This window comes from Eschrichtius robustus, chromosome 12, assembly GCF_028021215.1.
Source record: "Eschrichtius robustus isolate mEscRob2 chromosome 12, mEscRob2.pri, whole genome shotgun sequence".
Classification (NCBI taxonomy): domain Eukaryota; kingdom Metazoa; phylum Chordata; class Mammalia; order Artiodactyla; family Eschrichtiidae; genus Eschrichtius; species Eschrichtius robustus.
Window position 1 is genome coordinate 23,770,103 of NC_090835.1, and position 14,805 is coordinate 23,784,907.

At 50.5% G+C, this 14,805-nt stretch overlaps 1 protein-coding gene across 1 annotated transcript in view; it reads left to right on the plus strand.

The window, feature by feature from the left end:
* Positions 1-14,805, plus strand: part of LRIG1 (leucine rich repeats and immunoglobulin like domains 1) — a 120,525-nt gene that overhangs the window by 49,749 nt on the left and 55,971 nt on the right. The window lies entirely within an intron of this gene.

Genomic DNA, 14,805 nt, shown 5'->3' on the forward strand with positions numbered 1-14,805 from the left:
AAAAAAAGGGGCCTTTCTCCATGTAGCTCTAATGATTATAACAAATGCCTTGCTTGCTGTTTTGGGGTGTGTAGAATTAAAACCCAGAAGTTTTGCCTCATCTCGAATTTGGGGGGAAATTATCTTTTTAATGCCCAGGGGTACATAGAATTAAATTTCTTTGTCCTAGTGGTTAAGCTGCAATTTGAGTGAATAAACCCGACTTAAAAGAAGCTGTGTGCATGATAAGACAGTAGGTTCATCTTTGTGGCAATGAATTTGGGAATGTGACTCCACTCACTTTCATGGCTTAAAAAAAAAAAACCACCGGCCTTCTGAAATCAATATAAAAGTAAGGAATTCGCTGTCATGGTCAAGTGTCAGACAACATACAGCCTGTCGATTATTATAGACAACACACTGGAAATGAAAAAGGGTATAAAGAGACTTAAATGAGAAAGAAAGGGAGGTAACTGAGAGTTACCCCACTTCTTCAGCAGTCAGGTGGAGGTGCTTGCTTGTTTAAAACTCGCCCAGAGGTCTTTCCAGATAAACCAGTCATGAGTCCAACAATTTTCTAGACCAGATTTTAGTGACAGCTCCCCCAGCAGAGCGCCTCCCTCTTCACACCTGATTTCCTGTTCCCACTCCAGCCCCACTGGTTTTTATTTGATTTTGATTTTGCTGGTGTTATAACTGGTCTGCTCACCTGTGGGTATCTTTTCTCGACCCTGAGCCAAGCAGAGGGACCTGGTGGGAAAGAGTCATCCGTCTGATGGCTGGTGCAGCTTTCAGATCTCCGGGTTTTGCTGGCCACAGGCCCTGCGTTCTGGAGGTGCCCTGTCCTTGTGAAACATGGTCTCGGGCTCAACCCTTTTCAAGGCACTGTGGGGTTGGGGGGCAGGGGGTTAGAATCGTGGCCCAGCCTTGTGTCCCGGACAGACAGATTCATCTCTCTGAACCTCATTTTCCGCATCTGCAGAATGTGTTCTTGGCCCGTTGTACACACAGGGGCAGTGAGCCCCAGGTTCAAGGGGAGTGAGATGTATATGAAGCTCCTACCGTCCTGCACGACCAGAGTAGGTGTTTGACAGATGGCGGGCGGCTGCTGGCTGGTAGCTAGTTGCCACCTGGCCCCTTGGGCCTTGGCATGATCTCACCTTTAAGGCCACAGGGTCTGTGAGTCACTTCTTGTACCTGTGAAATGCTGACGCGAAGGATGTAGCTCTTTGTCCCAAGATGGACAGTCAAGGATCTGACTTTCTTTTTGTACCCATTTGGCCTGTGGGGTCTAGCATCTGGAAGGTGTCTCATTGCGAGTTAAATTAAATGAGTCACCCTTACCTGAGGCCAGTTAGGGACATGTCAATCCCTGGTATGGTTATAGAGCAATGCACCGGAAGACACTTTTAACTCCTTGCTATTTAAAGGACAGTTCTTGGACCAGCAGTGTCCTATCAGCACTGAGCTCGTTAGAAATGCAGAATCTCAAGTCTCATCCCAGTCCTGCTGAATCAGAAGCTGGCTTCACAAGGTCCCCTGGCCATTTGCCCTCTTGTTCAAGTTTGAGAAGCACTGCTTTCCCTCCCCTTCTTCTTCGCTTGGTTGGGAAGCCAGGGCCAGAGAGAACATCTTTGTGTCACCAGACAGGAAACCAAGGCTGCCTTGAGTTCCTGTAAGGTGCAAAATCGAGAGGTGAACCAAAACTGGACACAAACGTTCGTTCACTGCTCCTTTCTCTTCCCCCCTGCACAGCGTGCAGGAGTGTGGCAGGTGACCCGTCCTTGCCCCGAGGGCCTGTGGTGCTCTGAATCAGGCCTTGCTCTGCTGACTAAAAATACATTTCTGTTCCTTGGCCGAAGTGTCAGGAGCAGTGGGGCTGGTTGGCCTTGTTCCTGCTATTCCATTAGACAGCATTAAAATATGTAAAGTAGGAAAGAAAAAAAAAAAAAAGAGTCCCTCCTGGTTTTGATTCAGTTTGGAAAATGCAGGTTCATATTGGCAGATACTACCTTTGGCCTGAAGCTGGTCACCATCTGACTTGGTCAGTGATTTCTCTGAAACTACAGACACTGAAGGGTCTTTATCTTCCTTCTCTCTGAGGGGGCCTGAGCTCTCCAATCTCAGACCCCTGGATCTAGTGCCTGCGGAGTTAGGCTAGCAGCGTGACATTGGGGTAGCAGGATTATAGATAATTTTGCTCTCATCCTTCATGCCTTCCTGTATTTCCCAAGTGGCTCATGCAAAGGACAGGGGAGAAAATAGCAGGGCGGGCAACAAATGAACGTGATTTTCTCACATCTCCATCCACATGATGATTCCAACGGTCCGGGCTTTGAAGAGCATGTTTTGCTGGTGTGTTTGTGGCTTTTCAGAACCATAGCGGTAAAAGGCGTCACATGTTCAACAGACATTTAGTAGGTACCTTCTGGGCCCGTGCAGTTGGGGCCCAGAGTGACCTCGGAAAGATTCAATGCCATCATGTGTGGGAAGTTCCTGACACGATGTCTGCAAATGTGGTTGGTCAGTTAGCTTAATCAGCGTTCACACTTGGTAGCCCTTAGTCTCCAGATTCTCCCCTTTGTGGGCAGGAGGAGGATGAGAAAAATAATCAGAATGTGCAAAGGGACCAGGTGGCTGAGGCTGTCTTGAGTGAGAGGAGCTGGGACAGCTTTCTGGGGACAAGATTGCGGGCAGGCGGGTCAGGGAACGGGGGCACGAGGCATATATCCAGGTCTGTCTCTGATGATGTTGTGACCTGGGACAGGGTGCTTTTTCCTCGTCTGGTGAATGAAGGGGTTGAAACACGTGGTAAAAGTACACTTGCAGCTGGTATATTCCTTCTGTGACTCAGAAACTGAGAGTTGGGGCAGTAATGTCACAAAAGAAATACTCCTGTCCTGTAACCACTGTTGGCTGCCTTATGTCTTTTAGAAGTAGCAGCTTTGTGGTTTTCAGCTCAGGCACCTGTAATTAGGGACTTTTGCCTCTGGATTTTGTTTGCGTGTAGAAGTCGGCTCTTCATCTCTGTGTTTGGTTTCCTGTCTCCCGTGTCCTTGTCAGTAACCCTGGTTCTTCACTCACCCGACAGTGCTCTCATCCCCCCGACACCAGTGTCCTGCTGTGCCGAGGTCACACTTGGGAGGGCTGTGTGGGAAAAGGGTTTGTTTCAAGTCCGGCTTTACTATCGGGGCCTCAAAACAGAGTTTTCTAGAGTTTTGGGAACTGGAGTCCTTCAGGAAAATTTCAATTGGTTAATACTTTCTGATTAAAGGAATCAAATTCAATTAAAGTATTTGTCAAAGAGCAGATTTTTATTTGCATCGCGTTCTGCAGATAATGCCAAAGCCATTTGTCCTTAATAACCAAAAAGCATTAAACTCGAGGAAAGCTTTTAATAGGATTGGGTTGGAGCGAGGGAGCTAAATTTGATAAAATAGTTCTCAGAAAAAGAAACAGACTTTTGTTCAACAGGGACAGAATCTGCTGGTAGATTTTCACATTTGAGATTTTTTTTTTTTTCTAATTCGAAGTCCAGGAAACTCAAGTTACAATTCCCACAGCAACAGTAATTTCGTGTGATGCATAAGATGCATAAGTGACATTTCTGGGGAAGAAAAATTTCCACTTTTCCTATGGTGTTACTGCACTCGTATCATTGAGGAGATTGGTTCCAGTGGAAATGGTTGCGTTTTTTTTCACTCCTAGGAGTAAAAAGCTTGCTGTAAAATCGACTTTAGTTTTAAAGCACAGCAGCTTTGTCTCAGGTGTATTAGCTGTAGCATGTTTCCCATATGGCCCTTGGCTTTGTCCACGTTAACTTCTTTTCCATTTGGTGGTGTGTTTTGGACCCTGTCCCCTACCCATGCCTTGCCGCTCCCTTTCCCCCAACCTGTGGCCTTGATCAGGTAGGAGATCTAGGCTAAGGTTCCTTGCACACAATTACCTGTGACTTTGTCATTGTGCTGTTAAAATCCTTAGGTTCTATGTTGCATTTGAAAACACATCGAAATACCTTTTACTTCGACTCTTCGGGGGGAAAAAAAAACTTTTCTGAAAACTATATTTTTTTTATTGAGAGAAAACTAATATAACATAAAACACTGTTTTAACGGATTTAAAGTGTATGGCCAGAAGCTTTTAGTACCTCCTCAATGCTGTGCACCTCTCAACGCTGTCTAATTTCAGAACGTGTCATCACCCCCAATACAAACCCCCTACCCCTGAAGCCATCACCTCTCCTATCCCCGTCCCCCCAGCTTCCTGGCAACCAGTAATTTGAAAACTCATCTTTTTTTTTTTTCTTTTGAGGAAAGTATCTTTCTCTTCTGTTAGCAAAGTACCTGGAAGACTTAGAATATGAAAAATTTAAATGAAAACATCAGAGGCAGGTTGAACGACGTAGTTCTGTATTTTGCTGTGACCTCTTAGCTGAAGAAAAACTGATGAAATCAAAGGGATGGCGTATTTAACATCGCTTTATGGTCACTTCCGGAGAATAAAACCTGGTAGGAATGAAACCTGCTGTCCCGTCTGTGACCCCACTGGGAGCCAGTTAAGTGGCAGAAGCGATTGGTGCCGCTGAGGGAGCACGAGGTGAGGCCGGGAGGGATGCAGGGAGCTCTTCTGGGCTGGGTCTGCTGGGGAAGTAAAATCAATAGCAGTATTTAACTCTCCGTGTGCCTAGCACACCCTCTAGAAAAACGGGGCCAGATCAGTCTTCTTTACAGGCTCATTAATGGGAAGATCAATTCACGTTACAGCCTAATTAAAGAGTGAGCCTTAGCAGGAGGCAGTGAGGACCTGGGCAGCCGCTCGGGACTGGGGAGAGGAATTCATTTCCCCGAGGGCCCAGCCAGGGAGAAAGGGGCCCCGAACTCAACTTCAGAAAATTAGGCTGGGCTTCGGGACCCGCGCTGAGACTGTTAATTATCAGGTGAAATTACACTGAGTAATGAATAGTCGCCTAGCATTGCTAAAAGTGTGTGTGTGTGTGTGTGTGTGTGTTGTCGTCTTACAAAGTTGAGTGGTAACCTTGGACGGTGGAGCTTTTTACGTCCTGATACAAAGGTGGACCTGTGGGGACTACAAGTGTGTGTACAAGGGGAGGTGGACTTCGAAATTCTCCCCAAGGTAAATGATTGTCCGTCCTTCCTGTGGGGGAATTTGCTGGACCATCCACGAATCATCAGGTTAAGAGTGGACTGAATCAAGTTTAATGGAAAATGTGGAAATGGGCAGTTCTTTCCGCATTCGGCTTCTGAGCGGCGTCCTCCAGTAAGAACCCAGGTTAGTCTTGCTGGTGAAGGAAGGCCAGTCGGCTTGGGCGTTGGTGTAAAAGTAAACCCCATCTGGGCCGTTGACATCTTATTCGCTGCAGGCCTTTGGACACGCGCTCATCAGGATCATGGAGTCAGTAGTGACTGAAACGCTTTAGAGAGAAACTGTGAACAAAGCTGTGTTTCAAAGGCCCCAAGTCAAGTGTGAATCTCCGTGTTCCCAGAGCAGCCTGTAGCCGGTTCAGATCCCAGATGCTAAAGGGAAGCCAGGGCCCTAGTCAGAAAACAGCACAACAGGAAAATATATGCAAACCGGGGGCTTCGGTTCCTCTCTTCTGTGTCTTCAGAGACGTGCTCACTTTCTGCCTCGTTTGCCCAGATTTCTGTGGGTGTGAACGGATTCTTTCCTCTGGGTAAAACGTCACACCCGTTCCCTTGGGAGATCATGGCTTCTCTCCATCACCTGTGTGGTTCTCAAACTGGACCATTTACCAGAATCACCTGGAAGCCTCGCCGGGCCACAGGATGGCTGGGCCCCAGCCCCAGTTTCTGATCCGGCAGGTCCGGGTGAGGTGTGACTAAAGAATCTGCTTTGCTCACAAGTTCCTAGGAGACGCCGATACTACTGGTCTGGGAACCTCCCTCCCTTGGAGAACCGCTACCTGAGCTTCTGTAGTAATGTGATGGGGGGCAGGGTGGAGTCCTTAGCAACCACGCTGCTGAGCTTTTGGAGGGCAGTAAATTATTCAGACGAATTCCCCTCGTCACCGGTATGGGCACAGGCATTTCTTTGGGACAGTGGGGCTCCAAGCCCTGGTTAAGGTATTTATTTCGGAGCAAAGTGCTGGGGGCACTGGACACGGAGCGAGTGTGGGCGGCACAGCTCTGTCTCTGGCCGCCGGTTTGAGGCCCACGGCCGTTATCAGTTTGTCTCTGCTTAATTGACTGTTGACTGGCGATCACGCAGGTCTCCCCATCAGACCTTCACGAGTCCCTGGGAGGCAGGGAGCCTCTTCTGGTGGGAGATCTGTACCCATCTCGACGTGCGGGTATCAGCGGCTCTGCTCACAGCTGTGCCTCCCTGCCGGGAGCCGCTTTTAGCACCACTTACCTTTCTGCTGATTATCAGTCACCATTATCAGATAAAACTTCACCCTCGACTGAGACTTGAAAGGTGCTGCTTTGTTCCCGGCGAAGCATCTGGAAGGTGAGCACAGCCATGCTCGTCTGCCCTGATGGGGGAATCAGAACTCGGGGCCCACACCTGTCCTCCACCCTGCGTCGAGTCGTCTGTGACCCCGATCCTCACCTCCTGTTTTCTGGCCTTCTGCCACTGGGAGGCTGTCGTTCTGGTTGTCAGGGAGCACCAGAAATGACAGGAAAGCGGAGGAAGCTGAGATGGGGGCCCAGGGCTCGCGTGCAGGGCCACAGGGAGGTGTGCCAGCGCGTGTTCCACATGAAGCCCAGGACAGACAAACGCGCCCCACGGGCCAGGGTCCCTGCCCTCAGGGGACTCGCAGTCTAGCTGCAGAGAAGGATGAGTAAACAGGCAGTTGTCATACAAGCCAGGCCTGGGAAGGTCTCAGGGGCTCCTCACCGCCGTCGCTGATGGGGTGCAAGACGGGGAAGGTTCCCAGACGAAGTGACCTTACGTACACCTCCTTTCTGTGCCCCCTGCAAGATGGGGCAGTGGGGTGCTCAGCCAACGCGCTGGCCACTTGGAGGAGCACTGGGAGAAGGGCTCATAGGACGTGGCTGGTTCCCTTTTAAGGCCCGTTTGCTCCCCCGCTCCCCATTTTCCCCTTTGTCAACAGGCAGGCTGCTCTGAAGGGGGCCAGGAAGCTTCTGTTGCAAGGCAGAGCGGGACCCCTGGTTCTCAGGCCCGCAGGCTCATCAGACTCTGGGCACCATCAGTGAGCCTCAAAATAGAAAGTTAAACACCCAGGACACAAAGAAAGCAGCTCTGCGTCCCGGAAGCTTCCCAGGACTTCTGTAGCGCGGACTGCCTCTTGCCCCGAGTCTCAGGGAGCCCTTCGCTGGGAAAGGAGCCGCCGAGGCCTCCGCGGCGAGCCTGCCAAATTACACACAGTCCTGACTTGTCATTTTCCTTCTCTCTTTTCTTTCCTTATTTTTTTTTTTTCTTTCTTTGAGACTGGGGGTGGTAAGGCAGCCAGATGAGCGGTCCATCTGCAAACCATTTGCTGCGAAAGTGAAGGGAACGCCAGCTGTGGAGTCTGGGGAGCCGAGGGAGGGGCGCGCCCGTGGAATAGGAACTTGGTCACGGAGGTCACTGCCTTTTTTGGGAACTCGGTAGCTTAGGGTCTGTCGTTGAGAGTTGGCCTTTGTTGTGTGTTTAGTTTTTTTCTTCCCCTTCTCTGTCTCTTTTTTTCTGATGACCGTGTAAGTTTTAAATAGAGTCCAAGACCCAGTGGGAATGGGGATGCTGGTGCAGCTTGGATGGTCTTGGAGGGAAGTACCTCCTTCCAGCAGTGGGTGCTGAAAGCACGGCAGGGCCGTGTGACCCAGCAGCGCGGGGAAGGGAAGCGGAGCTGCTTTGTCCGTTGCACAATCTCCCGTGTGAAAGGAGCTGGCCCCCGCCCACATCCACAGCCTCCTTCCAGCCAGGCCGTTTCCTCCCCCTCCTCCTGCACTCCCACTTCCTGCAGGTGACTTCTGTAATCCACTTACCCCGGGGGAAGCTTCGCCAGCGTGTGCACCTAATCCGAAAATGGCCAGCTCGACTTTGACCCCCGTGGTGACCTTGCAGAGAAGGCCAGGCCAATTGTGTCTGCTCACACCTGGGAGCCATTTTCAGCTTTTACAGCCCAAGTGGAAGACATGTGTTTGTATTTATGCCAGCCCTTCCTTTCATAAGGCCTGTCGTTGTTGGGAAGTAGGGAGGGAATATTAGATTCCCCCTGCCTGTTCAAAGGCAAGGGTTTTTAGAGACAGGTTAGTTTACCCAGTGAATTAAGTCGAGTCGTGCGAAGTGGCCAGATTTTCTAGTTCAGACGTGGTCAAAACATCAGCAGTCTCATCATGGTTCAGCCTCTTGAGATGGAAAATTGCGACGGTCACTGTATGTGGTACACAGTCGTTGTCAGGCATTGCTCTGTGTGCCTCCCCAGGCCTCACCTCATTATATTGCCTCTGCAGCCCTAGGAGGCACAGGGTCTGTTGTTATGCACTTTTTACAGATGACGTGCCTGAGGCACAGAGAGGGCAAGACACTTCTCTGAGGTCACACAGGAAGTGGTAGAGGTGAGTCTTGGTCTCATTTCTCTGCACCTCTGGGGTTTGTGTGCTCACTGTACACAGGGAAATGTGTGGTCTGGGGGCCTGGGAGGGTCTTGTCATTTCACATGCTGACATATCAAATTGTGTTAAGAGGGGTGCGCCTCGGGACTGCGGCCAGTAGGCTCTGGTGTGGATGAGAGGCTGCGCCCCACGCATGGGCGTCTCTTCAAGTCGTGTGCCTGCCTCAGAACGTTGGGCAGCCCTCAGTATGATTTTCATTAACTGATGCAGAGTGACGGGAAGTCCTCCTGCCCTGAAGATTAGCCTGACCCTCCCCTCACCCCCCAAACACACCCCCAGGTGGGCTATTCTGACTGGTTCTGGTCGCCCGTCTTGTAAGGGTGCAGAGAGGAAGACTCGCCTTGCTGTCAGGTCTCTGCAGCGCCCAGGCCTGTTCAGTTGTGCCAGCAGCTCTTCAGACAGTGGCCCTCTGCCCTCCAACACATCACTTCGAGGCGAATTCCTCCGCAGTTTCCTCACTTCCTGGACGCCTTTCAAACCCAAACGGCTGAAATAAAGGTGCCAATTTGTAGTTCTTTCTTCCCAACCCCTTCAACCAGGAGAGGGAAACGTGTGCTGCCAAGGATGGCAGGGCTGTGGGATGCAGCCAGGTGGCACTCCCGGGGTGTCCTCTCGGGGGACTGCTTGTCTCTGCTCAGCTGTATGGCTGTAGGGTCTTTGGGGGCAGAGAAGCTCTTCATCAGTGGGGAGGGCTAGGAGAGGCGGGCTGCTGTGAATCAGTTTGTAAAGACCGGGGCTCCTTCCCCAAGTAATATAGGGAGAAGGCAGGTGCCAGTGGATGTCTTCACCTTACAGTGTGTCCGACATCATAAGGGCCTTGTAGAGAGGGGGCAGTTCTGCACAGTGGTTAAGAGAAGGCCCTGGATCCGCTGCATCTGGATGTGAGTCCTGCCTCCATCGCCTGTGCTGGTTCTCTTGGGCCTCAGTTGGCTCCACTCGTGCGATGGTGTCGGCTGTGAGGATCCACTAAATACTGCGTGTCTCAGTACAGGGTCTGGTGTCTACTGAAAGCGCACCAGGTTGGAGACACTGTTTTATTCCTGACCCATCAAAGGCTTTCTGGGCGTGGATGGAGCTGGCCCTGCTTTTGGTTGCTGTGTTCCAAGGGGCGTTGGTGGGTATTCTCCACACTGAACCGGGAGGCCTGGTGTCGGAGGCGGGGGTAGAGGCTCTTCACGTCTCCTGAAAATGGACTCTGCTTGCAGATACCTGTTGTGGTGTGGCTCGCTCTTTTGTGATAGACAGATACTCTCCATCCTTGTGTGTGTGTATGTGTGTGTGTGTGTGTGTGATTTAGCTTAGCTTTCTCGTGTGTTAATTCCCGCTATGGGAACTGTTGTGTGCACCAGGAGAGTTGATTTCCCTCCTCTTTTCTCATCGCCCGTTCCTCTGCCTGGGATAGGTGCAGCACGCAGCAAAGCACTCTGCAAATATCTTAGCAGTGGCTCCCATCCTTGGCTGCACAGTAGAAGGACCTGCGGAACTTGAACAAACCTAGAAGCCCAGGCCGCATCCCAAGGCAGGTTAAAGGAAAACCTTGGGGCTGGGGGGCTGTTGCGGGAGGGACATTGGTGTTTTTTGTTTTTTTGGTTTTTTTTAAGCTCACCAGTTCCTTTCAACATGCAGGCAAAAATTTTAATGAGCCACAGCTGGGCACTTGCAAGTGAAAGGTTTTGTCCCCTTCTCTCCTTCCCTCTGATACCTGTCAGTTAAAATACTCAGGCTCCCCTGCCTTCTTGACTTTCACACCTTCTTTTTCCTTTCTTTCTTTTTCTCTTCAAGTAGAGGAAAAATAAATACTAAGGCGACCTTTAATTTGGCGCTTATGATTCTCGGGGGGGGGGGGTCACTATGAAAGGTTTTAGTTACCTCCTTTACCACTCATTTAATGGGAAGATACTGCGAAGTTAGCCATTCAAAATGACTAAGAGATGCTTTTGGCTTTGTCGTGTGTGGGGCAGCGTGTTTGGCCTGGTGAGGCATGACCACCTCATTTGGTGATCACAGAACTTGATTGTGGATTTGCCACCTAAACTGGGGTATCTTCTTCCCCTGAAAGGCAGACCACCCATCTCTCACTTGCATTCTGCCTGTAAATCAGAGAAGAAGCATTATGATGGTGGGGGAAGAAAACCCTCTTTATAGTAAAACGGTAGGCAAAACTTACATCAGACTCTTTAAAAACCTTTTTCTTTATAATTCCGAAAGTAAGGCTTTGCTCTTCTTAAAAACAAAAAGAATACGTGAATATAAGCTATAGAAAGTGAAGCTTTCCCTCTAATCCCACCCAAAAGCTGTGTTGTAATACAGCAAAATTCTAGTGCTGACATTCAGTTTGGATAATTATCTGTTGGTATTTTGTGAGGGTTGTTTTGGAATTGGCCCCTTTGACAAGGCCCCTTCGACAAGTCACAAAGAGTAACTAGAATTTTGGAAATAAGGGGAAAAATTCCCTTGGACTTTTTGGGAACGTGACGTTTTCTCCAAATCAAGTGTGATTCTTTTTTGCATGTGGAAAAACAGTGTTTATCAGCACACAGAGTGAAGTTTTTCTGCCTCGTAATTGTTGTTTGATTTTGGGACTCCGTGTGAGGACTGGCCATTCCAGGGGCCCCCTCTCCTCCTGGCCTTGCCGACAGCAGTGATAAACCCTGTCACCACCCGAGGCTCCTTATAGGCCAGGCCGGCCCCTGCCTGCCTCCCTCATTCTCTAGTGTGTGTTAACAGGAGCCGTGATTTGGGGATGCTCCAGCAATTATGTGGTTCCAAATAGCCACACGCCTGTGGGTCTCGTGCCTGTCTTCACTTTCGCCCGTTCCCTGAAAAACAGTTGTAGCTCCTGGGAGGCTCAGTAAATTGTCCAGGGAGAGGGATTCAGAAAGCAAAGTGCTGGGCTTCCCTTGTGGCACAGTGGTTAAGAATCCGCCTGCCAACGTAGGGGACACGGGTTCCAGCCCTGGTCCGGGAAGATCCCACATGCCGCGGAGCAACTAAGCCCGTGCGCCACAACTACTGAGCCTGCGCTCTAGAGCCCACTAGCCGCAGCTACTGAAGTCCGCGCACCTAGAGCCCGTGCTCCGCAACAAGAGAAGCCACCGCAGTGAGAAGCCCGCGCACCGCAACGAAGAGTAGCCCCCGCTCGCCGCAACTAGAGAAAACCTGTGTGCAGCAACGAAGACCCAACACAGCCAAAAATAAGTGAATAAAATAAAATAAAATAAAAAAGAAAGCACAGTGCTGCTGTGCGTTGTGGGTACCATCAGACCTTGAGGCCAAGGTTCATCCTGTCCCTGCCTGGGTGGTCCCATGGGTCACCTTGGGGAAGAGAAAGCACATTGGTGAGGACCCTGCCTGCTTCTCACACAGCTGCTCCTTTATGGGCATTTGAGCAGAGAATATTGGTCCAGCTCCAGCTGGTGTTAGGGTGACTTCTGTGCTGGCAGGAAAACCCCCCTACACCATTCTCTTGTCAGGACATCACCCAACAAGGTGCTTCCTACCTCTTGAACTCAGAATGCAAGCCATTCTCAGCGAAGTGGGTGCTGACGCCCGAAGAATGGGGAGGAACCGTCCCTCCCATGAACTTGGCCTCCCCCTCGGCTTCTAGCCCTGCCTCTGCCAGACATACCCCTACAGGGTCTTTCACGAGTCACCTCTCCACTTTGGGTTTCTGTTGCCTCAGCGGTAAGGAAAGGTCCTGGTCCCATATCAGCCACACTTAACCAGGGTCAAGGATACACACGGCTACTTCCTCTCCTGCAGGCCTGGGGTGGCGCCTGGGCTGTGTGTTCTCTGGAACAAACGTCCATCTCTAGTTGAGAACGTCTCTCATGGGTTCCTGGTAGAGGCTCAGATGCTTGTGAGTTCTGTCTAGTGGGCCCACTGAGCACCCGTGTTGAGAAGCTGCTTAATTAGCATCCTAGCTCGCCCTGGCCACTGCCAAACCTGAGACCCACACCTTGTTTCCGAAGGGGTCCTCATGGCCTTGGCTCCAGCAGCGTGCAGGCTTGGTGGTCCTCTTCCTCTCCGTCCTCCCTCCCATGTAACCCCCCGTAGAACTCTACCCTCATCGCCTGCCACTCCACACCTACCACCCAGTGGGGTGCCTGCCTTGTGGTGGCCCCGCAGTCAGTGTTTGGTGAAGAAATGAAGGAAGGAGCCCTGTGGCTTCCGTGTCACCTAAGGAATAAAGTCTTGGGCTCTTTCAGAGTTGGCCCCTGGTTCCCTTTCTTCCCGGCATCTCTCCACTTCCTGCCTCGAGCTTTACATCAAGCTGCTCGTGATGGGAGCCCACACAAACCGGGGCTCTGATTCCAGGCCTTGTTCATGTTGTCACCTCTGTCTGGAATGGCTGTCCCTCCGCCAGCCTACTCCTCCACAACACTGTGGCCCCATCTGTTAGTGTGCCCATCACATCTGTGTCTTTCTGTGTCTCCAGGGTGTGTTTTTTGGGAATTGGGGGATGGGGAAGGGGGGTCGACCATACTACAGTCAAGTTTACCTTTTTCTTACAGCAGCTGCACCCAACAGGCACCCCATACACGCTTGGCTGAATAAATAAACGAAGGACTAAATGAATGGGTTAGTTGAAGAATGAGGCACTGTGAAGCATCGGGCAGATACTGGATAGTTTTAGACATTTATCGTCAAGGTGAAGGGACTCATTTGGGACAAGTAATAACAGAAATGGTCTGTTGTGGCTTCCTAGAGGGCCTGGCTCTTTTCAGCCAAGAGAGAGGACTCGCTTTCCTTGATTTATTGAAAATCTGGGCAGATGTTATAGGAGGGAAAGCAGTTGTAGAAACTACCCCGTGGAAGGCAGCGTGGCTTAGGGGAGGTGTGCGGGCCCCGGGGTCCCATTGTCCAGGTTCGAATCCTTATCCTGTTGCTTTCTAGTAGCAGCTTTGCAAGCCTCGGTTTGCTTAGATGTGAAACCGTCCTTAACCTGGCGTGGGTGTGTCAGGAGAAGGGCTCTCCTGGTCTCTGCTCACCTGTGAGAGGCCAACAGGTAGATTGGGGAACAGGCTTTTTCCAAAGTGAAGGTGGAGAATCGCTGCGGATCCCTCTATGCATCCAGCTCATCCTGACTACTTCTGTGTAGTCAGGAAGTTCAGAAAACCCAGAGCTAAAGGTAAGCAGCCTTCTTTGCTACAGGATATGTAGCGCCTTTAGTAATGAGGGGGGTGCAGTGTGGTGTCTCCCACATAAAATGAGCCTACCTGGACCCCTCTTCTATGAGACCCTAACAATTGGTTCATGAAGAAGGGGGTCTTGTGGTCATGTAAGTTTAGCAAATGCAGAATCGAGCAGAATGAAAAGGTACTTTTCTTGGACCTGCTTTGGGAGTCTGCCAGGGCTGACAAGGGAGGAATATATGCGGCTGTTCCAGAGCCTTTTCGTGGAACTCCTCCCAAGGCTGGTGTTCCAGGGATGGTGTTTTGAGAACCCCATGTCTGGCGATGCAGGCCTGACCTTTGTCCACCACCATCTAAGTCTAGACGCCCAGGAGGCCCTCCTGCTTGGCCACATGGTGCCGGAGTTCAGCTGAGTTACAGGACACAGAACCCAGCAGTAACTCCTGATACATCACCACTGGTGGCCACTGGTCTTCCAATCAGCTTTATCAGCTACACCTTTCTCACCGAGTCCAACCACCCCCCTCCCTCCCCCCCCCCCCCCCCCCCCCGCCAATTCCTTCCTCATCAGTAGAAAGTAATTAAACGGTTCATGCCTATCCCTAGATTTCAGAACTTTCACAAAGCACAGTAGTATTTGGTGCTTGGCCCTTGGAACTGAGTCGTACTGGGTAGATTTCTACTGGAGACCCAGTGAGGTAGCAGGTTGGCTGGCTGATTGCACCATGCATTCCACCAGCACTTCTGATTCCACTGTGAATGTCTTGCTTTGTTTTTTGTCGTTTTAATTAATCTTTTTATTTTGAGCTCACGGTGGATTCTCGTGCTGTTGTAAAAAAATAACGTAGAAAGATCCTCGTGTACCCTTAACCCAGTTTCCCCCGATGACAACCTCTTGCCAAATTTCATACAACCAGGATATTCACATCAGTACAGTCAAGGTAAAGAATATTTCCATCCCCACAAGGATCCCTTGTGTTGCCTTACACCCACACCCTTTCACTTCCTTCCCTCACGCCCTTGGCAATCTCCAGTATGTTCTCCATATGTATAATTTTTCATTTAAGGAGTGTCATATAAGTGGCTTCATACAG